The sequence below is a fragment of the Physeter macrocephalus genome, chromosome 4 (assembly GCF_002837175.3).
Source record: "Physeter macrocephalus isolate SW-GA chromosome 4, ASM283717v5, whole genome shotgun sequence".
Classification (NCBI taxonomy): Eukaryota; Metazoa; Chordata; class Mammalia; order Artiodactyla; family Physeteridae; genus Physeter; species Physeter macrocephalus.
In genome coordinates, this window is record NC_041217.1 from 114,566,733 (window position 1) to 114,584,344 (window position 17,612).

At 33.2% G+C, this 17,612-nt stretch overlaps 1 long non-coding RNA gene and 1 other non-coding gene across 2 annotated transcripts; one reads left to right on the forward strand and one right to left on the reverse strand.

Annotated features, from left to right (window-relative positions):
- Positions 1-58: 58 nt before the first annotated feature.
- LOC102989881 (uncharacterized) lies at positions 59-17,206 on the reverse strand. The gene is made up of 4 exons (XR_447407.3): positions 17,065-17,206; positions 10,375-10,431; positions 1,257-1,337; positions 59-451 (listed from the first exon to the last, which is right to left on the reverse strand). It is a non-coding gene; the product is annotated as an uncharacterized lncRNA (long non-coding RNA).
- LOC112063908 (U6 spliceosomal RNA) lies at positions 4,372-4,478 on the forward strand. The gene has a single exon (XR_002891254.1). It is a non-coding gene; the product is annotated as a U6 spliceosomal RNA (small nuclear RNA).
- Positions 17,207-17,612: the final 406 nt, after the last annotated feature.

Genomic DNA, 17,612 nt, shown 5'->3' on the forward strand with positions numbered 1-17,612 from the left:
AGACCACAACGGTGAAAGGCCCGCGTACCGCAAAAAAAAAAAAAAAAAAGAATGTTTGTGAGGAATGACAAATTTGGTTTTGAATATGCTGATTTTCATGTGGTTGGAATCCATCCAAATGGAGAGCTTACATAGGAAGTAAGATGTAAACGTGGAGAGTTTAGGAGTGAGATTCAGGCTACATATATAGATTTGGTTATCATCAAGCTAAAGGGGTATAGGTAGTCGTTGAAACTGTATGTGATTTTGTGTGTTGCCACCTAACAATGCTTTGTAATTAGAAGCCAAGGAGGCAAAAACTAAACCTGAGATAACACCAACATTTAAGTCAATGAATTGGATTTTGCACTTACATTTCCTTTTCTTGTTAATCATTAAAAGGTTCATGAATTTTTTTCCTCTTCCTCGTTTTCTCCTTCTTCATTTTTTCTGGCAGGTAGATTTTAAGCTCCTAGAAGGTAACATTTAGAGCTTTTATTTTCTATACCCCAAGTGCTGTTCACATTGAGTTTGATAACGATTTGTCACTTGCTTATCTAGTTATGTTGGTGTTGCTAGAGGATAGGTATGTTGAGTTTAGGTCTAAACTTAGAAAACTCCTTTGGAAAGCTGACTCAGATGACATAAAATCGTGGAAAACAAAGTAGGTTTTCAAAAAACGGCAAGCTGGCATTGGCAGCTTAATCATTTTTCACCTTTTGATTATTATATAACCTCACATTTCTTTTTCTTATATCTTACTGCCCCTAATCCTTATTCTTTCAAACCCCATTATGTTACCACACATTTCATTTCCCCTTTGAAAAACCCCCATTATTTTACTCTTTATAATATAAATGCAGTCTAGTTTGGGCATAGGGCCTGAGTGCTGTAAGTTCTTTCCATTGTAAGCACCAGGCCAGAGTAAAGACTAGTGTTGCTAACAGGTAAAGATATTGAATACTGCTGAAGACCTTTTTCAATGAAAACAATCAAATGCACATGTGTGAAAAAGAAAAGCTGACACTATGAGGTCAAAAGGACAGTAGCTGGTGGCAATTTAGCAAGGCAATAAACAGCTTTCAATAAAGCTAAGTCTTATTAATGAGGTAAGAATTCTTTCCTTATAGGAACTACAGGTTCACCAAATGCCTGGAAACATTTTGAACATTGGGAGAGAGAAGTGTTAGTGGACTCAGATAAAGTTCTAGTGATTTTGCTGCTTTATTTAGAAAATGTTATACTGAAATTAGAGTAATAGAAATACCATGACTTACTTTCCTTATAACATCAAAAAGAATTTTAGTGTAGACGATGGTGAATTCTTATCCTTTTATTCACATATTAATGCAACGCTTCTAGAAAAGATAAGAATTCAGATTTTTAGAATTAATTTGCAGAATGGTAGATTTTTTAAGATCATTGCTTTTATATTTGCCCCTCGATAGACCCTGTCCTCAAATCTTTTTCTTACTCTGCCCTTCTAGCGCATACTCTTGCTCCTGGGTTTCCCTCTGCATCTAAGATCTATTGCTTGTTATAGTTCTAGAGCTGACTCCACTGATTCACCGTCTCTGTGTAGACACAGCCAGTGTGTTTCCTTCTCTGTGTATTGTGTTCGTCTACGGATGTTTGAAGTGATAGAGGAAGAGGTAGGTATGACTACAATGGGAGCAAATGACATTCATAAATAAGAGCGAGAACAATGCAATTCAAATTGACGACCAGAACAACAATGCTGTAAATAATGCACCCACAAAGTGAACAAATATATCTACTCTGCAATTGCTACACTCCTTATGCCTGATCTGGCATGCTGTTTAGCTACCTTTGAACATTTTGAGGGATGAAACTAAGAACAAAAGATTTAGAACATTGCAACAAGTAAATCCTTGCCTGGCTTGTCAAATTGTACATACTTACTTTACAATATTTCACAGGTGGTATTCCTGACCTGACTCCAGGCCAAGAGATTCACAAGCAGCGAGTTTCTATACCTTAGCATATTCGCCTATAGAGAGATTTTAATACCTTCTTTGGAAAAATGTATCATGCTCAAAGACAAAATAAGTAGCAGATTTTAACTTCACAAGCACTGAAATATAATTTATTTTCTTTACATTTATTTTTATTTTGATCATTTGTTTTGTTCCACGTGTGGTTTTATGTTTTGCTCAGTTGGATGATGAACACCTGGAGCATATGACGTACAGTGTCTAGCAGAGTACCAGCTACCTATCTAGTGTTACTCTATGGAAACATGGAATGTTAAAGATGTGGAAAGTGAGACATCATTTATGGATATATTCAACAATTTATGTGCTAGACCCTATGTTATACCATTGAGATGAAAATATGATGAAAAGACCCTCAGTCCAGGGGAATGTCTTTTTTTATTTCTCCACAGATAGTAACATATGTAAAGAACTGGAGGGTCATCGAAGAATAGATAGACATTGTTCCTCTACTTGTGGACCTTTATTTCTAGTCAGGATGAAGACTGACTAGAAATAAAGATAGAAAAAATATCTTTTTTCTCTAGAAAAAAATTGAGTTTTACTTTTAATTACGATTTGACCATGTAACAAACCAATATATAGGGAGCGATAAATGTGTATCAGGGGAGTAAGACCTACTCTGGAGGGTTATATTATAAAGTGTGTTTTTGCTGTTGCTGTTCTTTTGTTTTTTGTATTTTTTTTAAAAGAAAGTGACTTTTCAGTTGTTTTAAAGATTGAAAGAATGAGTAGTTTGTAGGGAAAAAAAAATCCAAACAGAAAGAATGGTCAATGCAAAAATCCTGAAGAGTTAAGAAGATGAGAAACATCAGGATCTAAAAAAATATCAAAGGAGTTGGAGAACTTCAAGAGGAAGGTGGTGGTAATGTCATAGACATTAACAAATGCCAACAAAGATTTTGTTTTTTTAACTCTCACTTAAATGAGACATGATTTTATTTTAATCAAGTTGCCAACATGATTATGAGCCAGTGCTGTCAGATATTCTTGCATACTATCTATTAGCATTCTGCCATTCTTATGAAAATATTTAGATTAAATCACAGGAAAACAGACTTAACACACAAAATGGTTAAGAACTCTTTGGATACGCTCTCTAAATTTTCACATATTCGACAAGTCAACCTCACAAAAACACATTTACGACCCACTTACCCCAATATCACTTTTCACATTGTCTCTTCCTCAAACCCACTGAAGTATGTATCACTGCTGACACCTGCTTGGCTTCCTTCAACTTCCTTGACATGGTTTTATCCAAACCCTCCTGATCCCTATCTAACTGTTGATTCTCTGGCTCTTTTTCTCCTCTGTTTTGCTCAATATAGGTGTCTGGATTTTTACCCTGGCTTGCTTGACTTTCTTCTCCATATTCTCTTCCTTAATAATGTCATAAGAATTTGGAACACTGTAGCAGTTGATAGCATTTCTAATAAAAGTAAACTTTATTTATTACCAGATACTATGGTAAGTGGTGTGTTTTATTGTGTTTTTTGGTTTTTAAATTTTTAACCAAATCTATCATTGCAATTAATGCTTAAAACAACCCTCTTTCTATCTGCTGCCTCTTTCTTCCTTGGTTTACAGTGTAGTACACAAATGACCCAATAAAAAAGTATTATTAGTTTTTCTATTTTATGGATGAGAAGTGTGAACCTTAAGAATGTTAGCAATTAGCTCAAGATCACACATTAAGTAGGTGCAGACCAAGGATTCAAACTAGACAGGCTGACTTGAGATAACAAGCCAGGATCACAGTTAAAGACTGCCTCATTAAAGACTGATCACAGTAAGTAGAATCAACCCCAGAATTATGTTATGTGATAATTGTATAGGCTTAAAAATTAGTAAGGCATATTTTTGAATCCCCACATCATCAGTTATTAATTGTATGACTGGATAAATTTCTGAACGTCTCTGAGTTGTATTATTTATCAATAAAATTAATATTTAAAAAGTCCCAACTATAGTTTTGTTATGATGATAATACATGCAAGCATTTAGTACTCTGCCTAACACTTAGTCAACAATTAAAACAATTATTCTTCTTTGGTAGTCTCCAGGGTAAATATATTTCTTTAGTTTTCAATGGATTCACTGTTGAATATCTATTCTTATATTGACTTATTAAATATAGGTCTGTTAAAATTTCCTTCTAAAATATAGGTGAATTTTTCCATAGGTCTTTCTTACTATAAAGACAAAAAATATTAACTCCCAACTAGTGTCCTGCTAGAGATGTATATGCCCACATATGAGCACTGTACCTAATGTCTTATTACATCAACACTTCAGGTCCATTTTAGACCAGTTTTCTCTAATTGTTTAAGCCATTGATATAGTTGTTTAGATTTAGTCATTATGATATACTTTAGTGCTCACTTCAGCAGCACATAAGCTAGAATTGGAACAATACAGAAAAGATTAGCATGGTCCCTGCACAAAAATAATGTGCAAATTTATGAAATGTTCTATATTTTCACATGGTAATTGTAAAGCATAATTCTCACTGCTCTAATTCTAACCAGGATATCAAATTAAATAAAAATCATAACAATCTGTAGAAAGTAATAATTTCAAAAGGAATAATCTTTTATTTAGTTTAGTGTATTTAATTGCATTTACTTTGTTCTACTTATTTACATCCATCTACTTAGTTTTTACCCTTATCTCCTCTGAATTAAAATAACTTCAACTTCTTTAAACTATCTCTTCTACATAATTTAACAAACAAAGTGCTCTTCTGACATTTTTCTATGCCACATTTCTTTTAAAGCACATTACTTTCCTAATATTCAAAATGATAATTCTGTCTACATCAATTTATTGAGTGATTTATAAAATAAAATCATTATTTTAGGAGCTCTAGCAAAGTCATAAATGAGCATGGCTTGACCCATTGCCTTGAGGGACTTGTAATTCAAGGAATGGAAAGATGTCTCCAAAGCCCAGTTCTTTTAATAGTATCAGCTAGCGTAAACAGCACATATTTGCTTAAACAACCATTTTTTTCCGTCAAAATAATCATGTTCCTTTACATAATTCTTTATGCTTTCCAAATTGTTTTTGTATGTATCATCACATTTTCACAAGAATCCTTTTTGGAGAATTCTCCCACTTCACAGATTGGGAAATCTAGCCTCCCTGGGCCTCAGTTACTTAACTACGTATTAAATTAATGTTGGCATCCAAAGGAGGAAAGATCTTGAGACTTTTCCTTACTCTTGTCTCTTTGCTCTTGCAAAAACAGGAAGGATTGTCATCTGAATGGTCATGATCAAGGACAGGATTCAAAAAACACATAATATTAATTCCCTTTCTTATTTCTCTCCCTTGGAAGGGCAAGGGCCATTGTTTATTCCTTCAAGGAATAGAAGAAAATTCATACTAGAAGTTAGGAAATTTAGATTCTCTTCCTATTTCTCTCACTAAATGGGAAACAAAGACTAATTTTGAGAGGATCTGTGTACTGATATTTTGTTCAGTGAAAGTAGAAAAACAGAAATCCCTTTTAGATCCTTGACATCCATCTCCATATGAAAGATTTAAAGGGAAGAAAATTAAATAACAATGTATTGCTCAAAGTGGACTGGTGGCCCCAGGCAGTTGGATTTGACCACCAGGTTAAACTTCAGATATAAGCAGACTTATGTCTATTTCAACCTCTCTTCCCTTTAACCCACAGCTCTAGAACCACAATGCTCAACAGTTCCTAAACCAAAAAGCTCTTAGTACCACAAACATTTTCCAAACTTTGTGGAAAACTCATTTGCTGTTAAAACATGACTGGAACTGTTTTTCAAGTGTTTCTTAGTATTGTTAAAAACAAAGCCAAGGACCCAAAAAGTAACCAGTTTTGTAAGCCCTATGTCACCAAACTGAGACTTAATTACAATTGCAGCTCTCCCAGAAATAGAATCTTAAACCAGTCAATCAGGAATTGCCTGATCAACAGGAATTAGGTAATGTGCCTGATAGACCTCTGACATCCTGTAAAGAAAAGTAACTTTGCAATAACCAACCTGTTTTTTGGCCTAGTATAACTTCCTTGTTCCTGCTTTCTTCTGCCTATAAAAGTCTTTCATTTTGCACAGTTCCTCAGAGCTCCTTTCTATCTGCTGGGTTAAATGCTGCCCGATTCATGAATCATTGAGTAAAGCCAGTAGACCTTTAAAAATGACTCAGTTGAATTTTTTTTAACAGTTTGAATAGTCATGCTTTGTGAAGAAATGGTAGTGTATTAAATTAAGGGTCCCTGGCCAAACCCTCACACTATTTGCACTATACTACCTTGTGAGGGATAATGGCCCAAATGCCTTATTATATGCAGTGAACGCTCCTTCTAAAATATCAACGATTCTGAAATCTGAAAATCATTTCTCCCGAAGGGTCTCCTCTAACCTATGATGTTGACTTGAACTACACAGATGGCCCAGGCAAGAAAAAGGCAGAGAGAGTAAAACTGTATTTTTCCTCTGAGAGACTTGGTTATGGGTCAACTTAATATTCATGTTATATGTATGTGAAAGAAGGAGATAAAGAGGGGGAGGGGAAAAAGAGATTATTCTTTGAATGCTGACAACATCAAATCTCCTTGATTACTCACAGCAATAGCAGTAGCAGTGCTTCAGCACGTGTTTCAGATCTCTGAAATCTAGTTCCCATAGGGTGAGGTAAAGAGGGAGTGACATCTATTCTCATAGAGGTGTGTTTTTAGTTTAGGAATCCAGTCTTTTATAATGGGCAGTACACCTGCCTGACCTTTGCTCCAGAAACAGACATTTCTTTTGTTATATTGGATGGTACACTAATCCCCCCCATTTGCTTAGAATATGGGTGGGGGGGAAGGAGGGGAAAAGAGGGACTATATCTTTCAAGGCTGTTTGCTTTACAAACATCTTTGATAAGATAGTCCAGAAAAAAGTGGCCCAGACCCTTTCTCAAAAGATGTGCAGAAATATGAGACCTCTATGAAAATTGTCTCCTAACAATGTCTTCATAAGATCACATTTGTTGAAAAACTAAAAATGAAGACTTCATAAAATATTTATTTGCTTTTTAATTAAGTCTTCATGTAAATTACTCATGTTTTCACCACCTGATTATTACATATAATTAAGCGTTAACTGTTTCAATTCTCATGCCCAAATGGATAAAATTATAAACAATTTAAGCCACTCATAGGGTTTCAGAGCTGCATATGTTTTTATATAATATACTAGTATTTCATGTGAAAAGCAACTAAGTAAAATAAATTCAGAAGTCAGTTGTCATTCGCAAATGAAGAATATTATTCAGTCATTCATTGGGCATATATTTTATGTGGTATGTCCCAAATATTAAGATCTTCTTTTATTTTAAAATACTTTCTCCCTTTAAAAACGTTCACGATATTTTAACAGTTGGCAATTCTTTAATGATACGAGATAAGAATTGACATTTTGTTGGCTAGTAATTTGAAAAGTGTTAAGAACTATTAATTCTCCCATATTTTTTACTTGAAGACAGTTATAGAAAATGGTGTGCTATGATGCCAGATTCAACAAGTTGTATCTTTTAAAATTATGTTTGCTTTTAAACCATTTGTATACATAGCAGTCATTTATTTATTTATTTTAGCTGTAAGTAGTAATTAAATAACCACTTTTGGACTTTAGAAATCAAATCTCCCTAAGGATTTTTACTTCATTTATTGTATAAGTGTAACTTGTTTGAAAACATAACAGATTTCTGGATTTCCCTTTCTTGAAATGGTTTGTGTTAGAAAAAGAAATAAATGCTAATAGGAATAAAGATGTAGCCTACAGTACTAAGGAAAGCAACTCTGAATATATTCATTGACAAGAATATATTATGCATAACTTTTAGACCATATACTCACACAATTTAAGGAAACAAGGGTTTTGGAAGTGGAGGAGACAATTCAGCAAAGAAAAAGCTTTATTTTCAAAATTTGTAATGTGTTTATATTTGTATATATGTCTGTTTTTATTCATTGGTGAGTTGAGGTGGCTAAACCAAAACTTATTATAAAAATAGCCTGTTGAAGTCAGAAAAATAACCATTAAGTAATAATCAATAACTCATTTTAGTTTTTTAATTATTGTACCAGATTAGCCTTTGAAAATAGGAGTAACAAAAGTAATGGTGTGTTTAATTAACTATAGTCATTTTTTAATCCAAAAGTAATTGTAAAGCTTGAGAAATGAATAAATGATTGTTATGAGGCAAAAGAAATTTTATGATAATAGTAGAACGTGGATTTATTACGTTGGTGATATTGACCCCAAGGGGGAGAAAACTGGTTTGGGAAGGTGGAAAAACTTAGATAAGACAATGGGTTTTGTTTTTCCAGAGCTCAAATCTACAGATAAACTCTTATTCCTTAGTATTTAAAATCTTTTGTTAGTGTTGTAAAATTTTTTTTCTTATGGATAATAGGTAATGAAAAAAGATCGATAAACACTGCTTTGTAGTATGCCAGTAATTTCTAACTCTATAAAGAAGTAATATTTAAAAGCAAAGTATTTTTCTGTGAGAAATAAAACACATACGTATTAAGGTTTGCTTTGGGCTACTTGCCATGACATATCTGAGATAATTTCTTTAAATAAACTAATTTTAATCTACTCTCTGCAAAAAAAAAAAAAAAATTATAAAACAGTGCTATGAAATGTTGTTTCCAGAAAGATAGACAGATAGATAGATAGATAGATAGATAGTAGATAGGTAATTATTTAAGCATTATTTTATTTCTCCTCAGGTGGTTTCAGTGTTTTTCAATATATGAATTGAAATATCCAAAGCAAAAATATTTAAGAATCTTGTTAATACTTTGAGCCTAGGATGGATTAATCTAAACTAATTTAATTACTGAAAAAAAAGAAACTAAATAAAATAAGCAGGGTGGATAAAAGTTCTTTTAATGGGCCTTTAATCCTTTCTATAAATGTAAATTTCTAATGTATTATTTTTTGTAAGTAATTTTGTACTCCTAATATTTTTTTTCAAATTTTTAATAGTGGAGCAACACTGACATCCAGTAGTTAGTTAAGTGAATCTCAGCAACATTTTTAGTGTTGGTAGAAATAAACACCAAAACACACACACACACACACACACACACACACACACACACACAAACTCACATTCCACATCAATTTCAATAAACCGTGCTTCCAAAATACTGTCCCAGTCTGGATAATTTTAGAATAGAGTTTCAGGCAAAAGTTAATGTCATTGCTTGTATTGTTCTACCACTGCATATGATACTTTATATTCCAGTGAATAACTCATCATTGGTTCACTACGAAGTCGATTCCCTAAAGTTCTGCCTCCAAAGTTCAACATTAGAGTGCAAACAAGTCACTCTTTTAATTTTTCAGCCCTACTCCCAGGAGAGGGCAGTGAGGCAACAGATTAGAAAGTGAAATTGTGAAATAAAGACTAATGACATAAGGGAAATTAACACCATATTTGTCTTTGTATCTCTTTTTAGTCTTGATAGTAATATTCTTCAATCAAACTATTTCCTTGAGTTATATATACAGAAAAATGTCCATTTTATTCAGGCATTCAATAGCTTCAAAAGGCATTCATCTGTGACCTGAAGGTCATGTATGATGTAGAAAACTAACAGTGCAAAATGATGTGCTAATGCTAAGGTGTATATGGCAACTAAAACTCATGACCTGGAAAAAGTGTAAACACCCCTGTGATTAAAGCATCTGAAAGGTAAATATAAAGTGAAAGTAAATAAATCACCCTGTCCACAAGTAGCTATGTTTCAGAAAGCACCATGCCCTTTTTAGTCAGTTTCTTGTTGGTAGTTACAATAAATAGTCTTATAATCTAAATGTTTGGGGGCAAATAAGGTTTATCCTTATGCAACCTTAATTTTCCAGTCATCTTGTACAATATTGTACACTGAAACAAATCATTTTCCTAATAACCCTCTCCTTTTAAAGTGGCCTTTCCATCAGTGCATAGTTGAGAGCTGGCCACTTGGGGCCAGGAAAGGAAGAAAAAGAGAGAACTTAATGAATTGGTAAATGCTTTTTAAAACATTTCTGTGCATAGCTAGGAAAATGTTTTAATTTTCTCTGGAGTTTGAGTCTTTACAGGTAGCCATCTCTTTGAATAAATGACTACTATAATATCATATATCTGGAGCAGGCCATATTGTACTTTCCAAAGAGAATTATAAGCAGATAAAATTTGTTGCTTTGAAATCACTTTAGGGGTGTAAACTCTTCAAAGATATCTTTCTGCTTTGGAAATCCTTTTCCCTCTCTACATGCAATCGAATGCCTTAGAATAAGCTTTTCACCAAACGGGCTGCATCCAGGAACTTGCTGTGCTTCTAATAATGACTCACCTTGCTGCTGCTCAGCTTCAGAAGAGAAAACTGCTATGGAGAACTAGCTCTAGTCATCTGGAATAGATAATAAAACACATTTTTCTGACAGTAATCTCCCCTTCATTGTAAATTTTCACTTGGCTTCTATGAAGCTTACCATGAAAAAATAAAGTGAAGACATTATGTATGTAATTAATTTTTCTTAAGAATTGTTAATATGGAGATCAATAAAGTCTTCTGGTTTGGTGCATGAGTTGCCCAGAGTATCATTGCCCTAAAAAGACTCAAGTTGACACTAGCACTGGATAGGACAGCTGTTCCCATTTCTTCCCCTGAAGGGGTCCCATGCCTTTCCTGGCAAAGAAAGAGAGCTCGACTGGCAAAAAAATGGCTTATGCTTACATAATGCCCGTATAACCAGAGAATTAAGTCAAAAGCAAAATCAATTCACAAAAGAAAATTGGCATCACAAAATGAAATAATATTCTTTAAATGGCATTGATAGTTTGTAATACAAATCTACAAATTAATCAATAATGATGAATACAAAGCATATTATGAATCTTGACATTTCACATTTTATCATACTATTCTGACAACTGTCGATTGTGAAGATGCTTAAAAATATGTTTCTTTTTCTCATCCCACTGTATTCTTTAGGGCTTGATATAAAATTAAACATTCATTATTCAATAATTATTGATCTAGTGCTTACTATATGCCAGACCCTTGATAACAGCAAAAAACTTATAGATGAAAAAGATCGACTCCTGACTTTATTCCTCATTGTATCTCCAGCACCTAGAACCATGACTGCTCCACAATAGGCCATAAAAGTTTGTTGAAAAATAATTTGTAAACTATTGACTATGTCTAAGCCTGAGGACATTCTTATGTTACCCTCACTGCTTATATAATGGGGATCAAAATAGACTTCAGGGAGTCTACCAAACAGTCAATTTATAAGGAAAATGTGGCAGGAGCAGCTCGGAATGGAACATAGGGATGGTGAACATTTTGCAGTTTAGAGTAAATGTATTCTGAGTACTGGAGGTAAGGGGTCAGTGACATCTTTCTAAGTAGCAATACTGTTTAAGTCATTCCCTTCTTTCTCAAATCCAGAGAGATGTATAAAATATTGCCATGGTTCGATTGCTGCACATATATCGAATTAGGAGCGAGATACCCCTTTAGCTTGTGTAAGACTATGTGACATAGCAAACAGAAAACAATATTGCAGAGCTATAAAAATATAATTAATGCTGGTTGTATTTTAAAGAAACATTTGGATAGTTACAGAAACAGAGACATAAATTTATAGCAGCAAATTAATTAATTAATTAATTAGTGCTCAAACTGAAGTGAGTCCATATATATCATGTATGGGAATGAAATACAGAATTTGATCACTGAAAATGAATCAGATGAGAAAAGAAGATAACCATATAATGTCAGCAATGAGATATCTCTCCTGTCTCATTTTGCTTTATCTAATAAGCACAGTGCCAAGATGATAAGACATTTATAGGTAATACTAGAATTGCACAGTAATCATGCCTATATATTAGTTCTAGTATGTATGTATGTATAACACACACATATAATACTGTTAGTAAGTTTATAAAAATCAAATTATATAATCTAATATACAGTATATATCTAATACTATTATATTCATGGAATATTATAAAATTATATATGGTATCTAGTGTGTGTGTGTATATATATATATATATATATATAGAGAGAGAGAGAGAGAGAGAGAGAGATTCATTTCAATGGCTTCCTCTTATTTTTTAAACTTCTGAATAAATAAATAAACAAAAAGGCCATAATGAATAACTGGTACTGTACTTTCACTCCTACCCTAAACGACTGTACACATGGCCAAAATATATGAGGCAACTATTATCAGATGGTGGTACCAGAGCACTGTGATCCTGGAGAAAAAGGAAACATACGAAGTCAGACTCAGTTCTCTCTGGTTCTTTGACAGGGCCAGTCTTCTAACCCCATGCAGAATATGGAACCTAGGGCAAGCATGGCAGTCTTGCTGAGCTGAGAGAAAAGTTGAGGACTTCAGAAGCATCTGTATTTGCAGGTACAGTACTACAGAGCAGGGAGCTGTGGGGATGGGAGAGGCGAAACGTCTATGTTGGGCCTCCCTATGAGTTGTCACCTGAGGACAAGACTGCATATGCACAGTAAAAGATTCTGAGAAACATATTTACTGAGACTGGCTGAGACCAACTGGAGATTACATGGCTGGGTGATATGGAAGTTCCTAGTCAGCCAGAGTAAAGAAACCTTGTTAAGCACCTTGGGAATTCAGCTGAGATGCCCAGAAAGACCAAACTTTAGAGTAACAACCACCTTCTAGTGTAAAGAGCGTGCCTTGGGACAAATAACAAAAACAGAATAGATCTGCTTTAGCAAAAACAAAATCAAGCCTGAAAGAATTAAGAGAATCTGTCAACAATTTAATGGCCTGCCAAAACACAATTCAATATCATTTAAGAGAACACAACAGAATCTAAACCGGTTAAAATGTATCATTCAAAATATTTTACATGCAATCAAGATTACTAGATATATAAACAACTAGAAAAATGTCATCTATAATCAGGAAAAAAAAACAGTCAATTCAGGACCTTAGATAACTCAAATGTTGGAATTAGTAATAAAGAACTTTGAAACAATCATAATTATGGCCAAAAACTTAAAAGATTAACATAGTGAGTGAAGGGATCGAGAATCTTAGTGGAGAAATGATAACCATAAAAAATCTGACTGGAAACTATAAAATTGGAAAAAATCAATATATAAATTGAAGGCTGAACTAGATGGAATTAAAGCAGATTGGACAGTCTAGCAGAGAGGATCAGTAGATCAGGAGAAAGGTGATCAATACAAATTAGGAATTATCCCACCTAAAGAGCAGAAGAAGAAAACTGAAAAAATATGATGAGAGCTGCAAGTGTCATGAAAAATAATATCAACCAATGTAATATATGTATAATTTTAGTCTCAGAAAGAAAATAATATCATTCATAAAAAAATTAAAGAAATAATAAATAACAATTTCCCTATTTTAGTGAAAAACATCAATGTAAGATGCAAGAAGAAAACCATTCTTCAGCATCCACAAACTGCTAAAAAACCAAAGTGGAAAATCTGAAAAGCAGCCAGAAAAAGAAATGAAATGCTGCATCTTACCAGATGCAATATGGTCCAAAAGCAAAGGAATTATATGCACAGCAAAATTATCCTTGAAAAATCAGGGTAAAATAGACATTTTCATAAATTTTGAGAGACTTTTTCATCACACTACATTGCAAGACCTACACTAAAGAAGATGTCAGTCGAAGGAAGTTCTTTAGGCTGAAAGGAAATGATGGAGCATGGAACATTTGAATTTACAGATATGAGTGAAGAAATGGTAAATATGTATATAAATATAAAAATTATTTTTACTCTTTTTTTTAAAGATAATAACTAATTTTAAAGCAAACATAACAATGCATTGTGGTGTTTATAACATAGACGTAAAATATTTCAAAATTGCCCAAAAAGTAGACGATGGATCTAAATAATCAAATACAGGTTATAAAAGAAAATTTTAAAAATATTCATTTAGTCAAAAACAAGGCAGGAAGTGACATCAGCAGGAAGAGTGGAGTAAGAACCTCCAAATATTCACTTCTTCATAAAGAAAAAGAAACCAGTTTTTTAGAATTCTGAAAATTAATCAAGGGTTTGAAAAAAGTCTGAAAAGCGTATGTTTAAGGAAAACAGGTGAATCTTGGGAAGAATACTGAACTTTGTGGCCTTCTAACTTGCTCTAGTCCCTTCCTTTTCCCCATTTCTGTAGTAGCCTTTGTATTAAAATATAGGTTTTATTATTATGCATGTAGGGTAAAGCCAACAAATTAGGAAATGATTGCCAATTGAAAAGATAGTTTGTTACTATCAATTCCAAGAAGAGGAGGCATGCTATGCCATGCAGGACCACAGGGGGAAGCATCAGGGTCAATCCAGAGACAAAGAGAATGAGCGAAAAAGCGGGCAAGAACATTTCTTTTGGTTTCTGTGTGAAGGAATGGGCAAGGCAGGGTGAGCAGGCTCAGGATTGGCTAGGGATTGTGTCTAGCTTTCCGGTGGCTGGCCCTGGGCTGATTAGGGAAGAGATCCACACCTGTATACATCACAATCAAGCTGTGGAAAGACTAAACGACTATACAGAAAGCTTCAAGAGAGAAGTGACTCATTACATAAAAGCTATCCTCAATTAACAGCTCAGTTAATACCTCAATTAATATTCAAAGGAGAAAGACTAATGGCTGCTTTTTCATTGGGAAACCATGGAAGCCAGAAGGAAGTGATATGATGTATTTAAGGGCTAAAAAAAAAAAACTATCAACCAAGAAAGCCAGTATGGTTATATTAGCCAGTTTAACACAACTAATATTATGATATTGTTGGTAGAATCAAGTGGAATCTTGGTTATTAACTTTTATGCAAATCAATTTCTAGGCACTGAGAATATAGCACATGTAGGAAGATAAAATTTCTGTCCTTAAAGATCTTATACTCTAGCTGGAAATCAGACATTAAACAACTAATAGCCCAATGATTTAATTACAATTATATATACAGTTATATATACATATATATGGAAGTATATATGTGTGTGTTTGAGAGGAGAGAGTATAAACTGCTAATATGTATAACAGAGTCACTAACCTCATCTTGTGTGGCCTATATGGCTTCCTTAAGGAGATGTTTGGACAGAATTGCTAAAGGTGAGTAGAACACGTTAGGTCTCATCTCTGAGCTCCAAGTGTCACATCCAAGAATGTGCCTATCTTGTTCACTAATATAGTCACAGTGCCTGGCCCACAGCTTGTGCCAAATCAGTGAGTCTTAATTCAGATGCCCATAATTCATGGAAGGGCTTTCATATAGCAGTACATAAGAACTGAACTAGCTATAGTTCTAACTAACTATGAAGAAATGATTCTGAGGTTTACAGTTCACATACAACTGATAAGGCATATTTAAAGTTTCACGAGAAATACACAAATATTTTTGAAATACCCAGCCTAGAAAATGACCTAAACAATACCTTTATATTAATAGAGTCTAAAACTCATTTATTCTTTCATCAAACTGTCATTTTTGCATGTTTTTTAAATTATGGGCAAGGAATGTATTGTATGGATATATATGTACATACACATGATATATATTTATTGTATGTATTTTATGTGTATATACATATAAGTATTTTATACATATATATAAAATGTTCTGATAGGCAGAAAATATTATCCATTTTTAAGGAGATTTTTGAACATAAAGTTTTTCTTTAATGTTTTCTAAAAATATTCCTAAACATTTTTTATTGTATTGCTTAGCTTGCATAGCTTTATATTTGGACAAGTTTATCACTGGTAATTACAACTAGAAACGGCCAAGCTGTTGTGTTTATAACAACACATAGATTATTGCTAATATAAAGTAACTTTGAATTTTAATGTCTGGCAAATTTTACAAACCAATATGCCAGGCACATCTTTTCATTACTGCCTAAGACTCATTATTATGATTATTTTGTCAAACATCTTGACTGACAAGTTAAATATTACTGCCACACTCATGTGAGTTGTAAGAACACAACAGTGAAGGGGAAAGCTTTTTCTTTGGTTCTAATTAACAGGATATTATCTTACCTTTGTTGTTTTCAAGGTACTACATGCTTTTCGGGTTCAATAAAGTAAATGTGCAATTGGAAATAGCGTGTTTCATTCCTTGTTTAAGCTCTATGGGCAAAGAGGGTTATTTCTTGAGGATATCCAGTAACTCTTCGGCCAGAACCACATTTTATTCAATCATATGGTCCAGGGATCTAAAGCTATATTCTTATAAATAAATACTCACTGGTCTGCTAAGTTACAGATGGCAGATAGCCACATAGTTCCAATAAAGGAAAAAGTCAAGATTTAGCTTCTGTCTATAGAAAAATATCTATAAGATTACGGTTTATAGAAACATTTCTGTAAAATTATAGTTAATGGAAAATATCCCATTTATGGCTACCCTATTATAGTGTGTACTAAAAAATCACTTTAAAGGAATGATCAATTATTTTATAACCTACATAATAATGTATCTTGTATCTTCATTTAGAAATAGTAAGAAAATCTGTGCTATTTAATTAACTTCTTTGCTAAATGTAAAATTATCCACACATTCCTAAAAACAGTGAGTGGTATATATACATATAGATGTTATATACATATATGACTATATATGTTATATATATGCATACATATATATAATATATGTATATATATACATACATATATATAACATATATATGTATATATATATACAATTTATGTATAATTTAAATATATGTATATTTAAGCTCAAAGGGTAGAGCAAAATGGGCCATAGAGATTTGTTTGTATATTCCTATCATTTTACCTAAAATTGTGGAGAATGGGATTAAATGAATTATCAGTATCACCTGACAAATCATTGCTAAATTTGGGGCTGAAAATTACTTCTTTCCACCCTTTATTGTCATTTTTTTCATTTTAGTAACAAATTAATATGTACAGATTATTATGAAATAAAACTATATACATTTGTTTTTTATTCAGAAGCATAAACATGAACAATGTAATGTAAACAATTACTTACTTTTACACCCTCAGTGCCAAGAGATGATTTTGAGGGGCTTTAGCTTTCCATCAGCCATCAGCATCAGTCCTACTCAGTCTGTATGAAACCTAGGTGGTGTTTGCTGTGAAAACACAGTTCAAGACAAGTCACCTAGTGTTCCCTCAGCCCTACCACACACCCATTGCAACTGCATTTCCTGCATGCAAAGCCTGGACATGTAATTGTTGTTTCTTAAAAGAAAACAAGCTGATCAAATGTGACTCAGCAGGAAAGTGGTTGTTGAATCTGGGTACACCTAGAAATAATCCCATGCAGCTTGCCCTATTTGCTGATGAGGAAACTTGCCTCTTGAATTTCACCTATCTCCTTATATATTTCACTAAGATGATGCAATGCTCTCTGTGGTTGCAAGTTAGAATTTTACTTGATTAATTCCTTTTAATAAAACCAGTTTGATCAGCTTTGTAACAAAACAAAAACAAAACACTAAGTTTATATTTCTCCATCTTGGAATGTGGACAGATTGATACAAGGCTCTGAAAGGTCTAAAACAAATACCATAATAT